Here is a 6,000-nt window from a genome sequence, read left to right as displayed (position 1 = left end):
GATAGATGTTTCTCTCTCACATAGACATTTTTCCCTCTCTTTCTCTCTTCCTTCCTCTCTCTAAAATAATCAATGAAAAACATATTCTCAGTGAGGATAAAAACATTATTGTTCTCCAGTGAAAAAGATGGGAGGTAACACTAGTCAGAAATATGGCCAGGTACCCAAAGGCATTGTGCATTTTGTGGTTTCCTATGGAACCCAAAAGGCAAGGGACAGTAGAGATGGAGAGGGTGCACTTGTAAAGATGTGTGTATCCTCTCAAGTATCAGGCACCATATCCTGAAGGCTCACTGAGGCCTTCAAGCAGGAGAATGATATGAAGAGAATTACTTGTTTTTGGCTTTTCTCTGGCTGTCCCAGGAATGTAAGATGGAAAGTGCCAGTGCCTGGAAGCAGGGAAGCAGCTACCAGCTACAGTAACATACTGGGCCTGAAGGTGAGTCCACCAGTCAGGCATGACACAAGTGGGGAAATCAGGCCCAGCAGGCAATACTGGGAGCTTAGTGACTGAGTGAGGGAGGTTCCCAAAATGTCTCTGTGACTGAATGGAGGATGAAGCCATAAACCAGGAAAGGAAGGATGATAAAAGAGCAGGTTTGGGAGTAGAATAGTTTATTTGGGAGGAATGTATGGTGTGGTTTGGGGCACTTAGTCATAGGAGCTCACAGCTGCAGTTAGTGTATAAAGCCACAGGAACTATTAAAAATGGAACTACAGTATATTCATCAGCTTCAACTGGGTCCTGAACATGGTCCACTACATTTTACTTGACCCATATTTTTACAAAGCAGCTCCCAAACATTGAAAAGTTAATTGCTATTTAACCAATTTACTGATTGATTAAAAGGTCCCTCAATATGTAACCGTTAAATGTGTGATATTTCAACCAGAATACTGAATTATGAGTTTTAAATTTTGCCTTTTCAGACACATATTCATAAAAAAATCATCTTAAATCATCATCATTAAATATATTTTTGTTAAGAATTGATAGCTGTGCTATAATTTATGCCTAATTGAATAATCATGACAATAATGTGCAGAGAATTCATAAAATATTTTTAAACATAATATAAACAGATCTGATTAGTTGAAATGGTACCAGCTTTTAATGTCCTGCAGCTATTGTGTAAGAAGCGTCAAATTTCAAAAGAAGTTAGAGTATGAAGAAATAAAATAAGAGAAAAGGTTTCCTGAGAATAAAATAAAATAAAAATTAAGCATATCGAGTATCATTGCATTGCTTCTTATATTCAAGGTTTAGTACTAAAATACTAATTTCAAATCTATATTTTAGTTAGTTTTAAGTTAATCTTCTAACCAGGCTAAATAAAAGTGATACAGAACAAAATGTTAAGATTATTAAAATTTTTAATATCCTATTTTCTTCAAGAATACTTTATGATTATTGAATGATTTGTTATTTTAAAATAAAGATAAGACATCATGATCACATTGTTAAGTTCACATAATTTATTAGAAATAATACAATTTACTAGAGAAGAACACATAATTATAACAGAGTTTGTCTATCTTCTGTTTACTATTATCATTATTGAAGGTTTTCTCCTCAAATATTAGAGTTTTTCAGTTAAAAAGAGGCTTAAATAAAGTGATTTTTAATAAGTGACTATTATATGATACACAGCTTATCTGGGTGAGAACAGTATACATTTAATACTAATAAAGTTGTAAATTCTAAAGGTTGCATGGCAATCTGAAGTGATTTTTCAGGAGATTTTATCAACATTAGATTCTCCTGGAAACTATCTGAGAAGCTTTTTCTATTCATTTGAGATAAAATTTATTTTAGAAAGTTGTATAAGACTATCATGGTTCAGGGCTTAAATGTTGATTTTGTAAGATTTTTTTTTTTTGGCACACTTAGAGCTGTGTCCTGGAACTGGTGCCCAAACAATGTTAAGCTGTTATGAGCTGTTTATGTCACTGAGTAAAATTAGATACACGCCTGTTGCTAATAGGAGGAGATGAAACATGAGACAGGGCAAAATACTTGGAGCCTTTTCTTCCAGGCATAACTGGTGAAGTCTAAATCGTTCACTCTCATTCTGCAAGTGATGGGACGTTTGAAACATTTTGTCTCTGATAGAGCTTGAGCTGGTTGTAGTCAATTCACAAGTGTATTTTTAATACATCGAAGGTAAGCAATTGTTTTTAACTTGTATTTTATATAATTACAAAGTACAACTTAAAAAAAAATAAAGGTAAGACTTAATCTTTTTCCTTCATAGGTGTCATAATAATTAATAAATTAAAAATGTGTAAGTTTATTTCAAATGATTATTAAGTATCAGCAAAAGGTAGTTAACTTCTTATTATATCTTTTCTAAATTATTCTGATTACTAATATGCTCTGTATTTTTAGTATAATTTGTATTCCTAATATTGTAACTTGTAGAATACCATGATAGAATTTACATATTATCAAGCATTAAATTGTATACTGTGATTAATCCAGACAAGGTATTATCTTTAAGAACAACTATTTCTAATTCTACTCTAAAACTTTTTGGTGAAATTACATTGGCTTTCATTTTGTCTATAGTTTTGTTATAGACATTAAAAAGCCTTAAAATTAACGAAGACAAAAGTACAAGTCATTTGATAAATTGGGGATGAGCAAAACACCAACTTCAGCTTCCCAACTATTCTTGAAGTGAAAAAAAGGAGGACTATTTCTCTCCTCAAATATGGAAATAAATAAATTGTTGTTCATAATATATTTCTCAAAAAATAAATGTAAATAGGGTAAAAGATAAACTTGTGCTATGCTGTGGCTTACTAAAGTTGTTCAGTTCTTTCTTTGTGTTTCTTAAGTTAATATGGTGCAATCCAAAAACAAGTTTTTAAAGGAAGGCATACAGAAAGATAATAAGGGAAAATATAACTCAACTGGCTGAAAGGTTTGCCAGCAGAATAACTCACTAGTACAAAATGAACTACAAAATGTACTGTTTATCTTTTGCTTATTTTCTTGGAAACATTTTGTGGAGGTAAGTACAAAGAGGCACACTTAAGAAGTTTCAAAACTAGTGGTTCAGTTGGTGTTGGTTTTATAAGTTCTAGAATTTATCTAAGGTTTTCTTTCAAACTCAAATAAAAAGTAATATTTCAATATATTTAAATATCAAATTCCAAAGTCTAACAAATACAAGTTTCCAAGAAATGTTGACTAAGCTTGCAGTTGAAATACTGAAATTAAAATTAAAATTGTTACATATTATGCTTTTTAAAATATACTTTCTATTTATTAAATGAAATTTCTATTATATTGAATATGAAAATCAAATAATAATAGTAAATTATGATTGGGTGGGTGCCCATTTGGTTTAACTTTGCATACTTTGTAGAACCTATGGTTTTCTTCTGCTCCCTATTCCACTTGGCTTATTGCAGGCCCTTTCTGCTTCTCAACTATGTCCTCCATTGCTGTGGTTTCCTAGTAAGAAGCAAAAAACTGGTCTTGAGTATGATTCTACCAACTTTGTTCTTCTTAAGAATGTTGACGCTATTTGGCTTCTTTTTTGGTTCCATAATAATTTTTGAATTATTTGTTCTAGTTTGTTGAAATACCCTGTTGGTATTTTAATTGGGATTGCATTGAACCTGTAGATTGCTTTGGGTAGTTTGAACATTTAATGATGTTAATTTTTTCAGCCCATGAACCTAGTATATGCTTCCACTTGTTTGTATCTTTCTCTATTTCTGTTTTAATGGCCTATAATTTTCTCAATACAGGTCTGTTATTTCCTTGGTTAAATTTATTCCAAGGTATCTTATTTTGTTGTTGTTGTGATGGTAAATGGGGATTGTTATTTTAGTTTCTCTTTCTGAGAGTTCACTATTGGTGTATAAAAATGCCATTGATTTCTGGATGTTAATTTTGAATCCTGCTGCTTTACCAAATTCATTTATTAAATCGAGTGGTTTTTTGGTGGAGTCCTTAGGGTTTTCTATGTACAATATCGTGTTATCTGCAAATAATGACAGTTTTACTTCCTCCTTTCCAATTTCAATGCTTTTTATATTTCCTTCTTGTCTGATTACTATGGATAGGATTTCCAGGACTGCTGTTGAATAAGAGTGGTGAAAGCAGACATCCCTGTCTTGTTCCTGTAATAAGGGAAATGATTTTAGTTTTAGTCCATCGAGTATGATGTTGGCTGTAGGTTTGTCATATATGGCCTTTATTATATTGAGTTATGATCTCTATTTCCTCTGCTGAAAGTAGTTATCATAAAAGAATGCTATGTTTGTCGAAAGTTTCTGCTGCATCTATTGATGGGATCATATGATTTTATCCTTTTTTGTTTATATGATATATTACACTTATTGATTTGTGACTATTGTACCAGACTTGCATCCCTGGAATACATCTCACTTAGTGATGGTGTTTGATCTTTTTACTATATTGCTGGATCCGATTTTCTAATATTTTGTTGAGTATTTTAAGCATCTACGTTCATCGGGGATACTGGCTTGTAATTTTTTCTTTGTAGTGTCTTTCTCTGGTTTTGGAATTAGGATAAAGGTAAAGCTAGCATCATAAAGAGATCTTGGAAATCTTTACTCCTCTTGAGTATCTTGGAATAGTTTGAGGAGGATAGGTGTTAGTTATTCTTTGAATGTTTGGTAAAACCCCCCTGTGAAGCCATCCAGTCCATGACTTTTGTTTGCTGGGAGTTTTTGTTTACTGTTTTAATTTCATTAGTTGTTATTGGTCTATTTAGGTTTTCTAATTCTTCCTGGTTGAGTTTTGGAAGATTGTATGTTTCTTTGTCCAATTTGTTGGTATATAGTTGTTCATAGTATTTTCTTACAAGTCTTTGTATTTCTGTATGTCAGTTTATACTTAGCCTCTTTCATTTCTTATTTTATTTATTTGGGTCCTGTCTCTGTTTTTTGATGAGTCTGGCTAAAGGTTCATCAAACTTATTTATGTTTTCAAAGAACCAACTCTTGGTTTCATTGATCTTTTGTATTGTTTCATTAATCTCTATGTCTTTTTTTTTTCTGCTCTGATATTTATTAGTTCCTTCCTTCTACTTACTCTGGGATTTTTTTGTTGTTCGCTTTCTAATTCTTTTAGTTGTAGTCTTAGATAATTTATTACAGGTTTTTCTTTTCTTGAAGTAGGCCTGGAATGCTATGAACTTCCATCTCAGGACTGCTTTTGCTGTGTCCCATAGATTTTGCATAGTTGTGTGTTCATTTTCATTTGTTTTTAGGAACACTTTTATTTCTTCCTTGATCTCATTGATAACCCATTCATTATTTATTAACATGCTATTTAACCTCCATGTATTTGAATGTTTTTGAGTGTTTTTATTGTAGTTGATTTCTAGTCATGCCATTGTGTTCCCAAAAGATGCTTGATATTATTTCAATCTTCTTGAATTTGTTAAGACTTATTTGGTGGGTAACACGTGGTCCATCTTTGAGAATGTTCCATGTACTCTTAAGAAGAATATATATTCTGCAGCTTTGGGATGAAATGTTCTGTAAATATCAATTAAATCTACCAGATCTAGTGTGTCATTTAGGGTCACTGTTTCCTTGTTGATTTTTTGTCTGGAAAATCTATCCAGTGATGTCTTTGGGGCATTAAAGACCCCTACTATGGCTGTATTGCTGTCAGTCTCTCCATTAAACTCCTCCAACAGGGGTGTGTGTGTGTGTGTGTGTGTGTGTGTGTGTAATTTTTTTTTTTTTAGGTATGCCTATATTGGATGCATATATGTTTACACGGGTGATTTTTTTTGTTGGTTCTATCCCTTTAGTATCATGTAGTGACCTTCTTTGTCTCATGTTATGGCCTTCATTTTGAAGTATATTTTGTCAGATATGAGCATTGCTACTCCAGCTTCTTTTTTATTTCCATTTGCATGGAATATTTTTCCACCCTTTCACTTTCAGTCTATGTGGATATTTGCTCTGAGGTTGGTCTCTATAGACAGTGTATATATGGGTTAGGTT

General features: G+C 32.3%; 1 protein-coding gene across 1 annotated transcript in view; it reads left to right on the top strand.

Annotated features, from left to right (window-relative positions):
- The first annotated feature begins 2,019 nt into the window (after positions 1 to 2,019).
- The window catches only part of SGCG (sarcoglycan gamma), a 117,435-nt gene continuing 113,454 nt past the window's right edge, over positions 2,020 to 6,000 (top strand). Inside the window, exon 1 of the mRNA XM_081129376.1 lies at positions 2,020 to 2,164. The gene's annotated coding sequence lies outside the window, so the exon portion shown is untranslated. The remainder of the gene's footprint in view (positions 2,165 to 6,000) is intronic.

This window comes from Miniopterus schreibersii (genome assembly GCF_964146895.1).
Source record: "Miniopterus schreibersii genome assembly, chromosome: 2".
NCBI lineage: Eukaryota > Metazoa > Chordata > Mammalia > Chiroptera > Miniopteridae > Miniopterus > Miniopterus schreibersii.
This window is presented reverse-complemented; position numbering and strand designations above follow the sequence as displayed.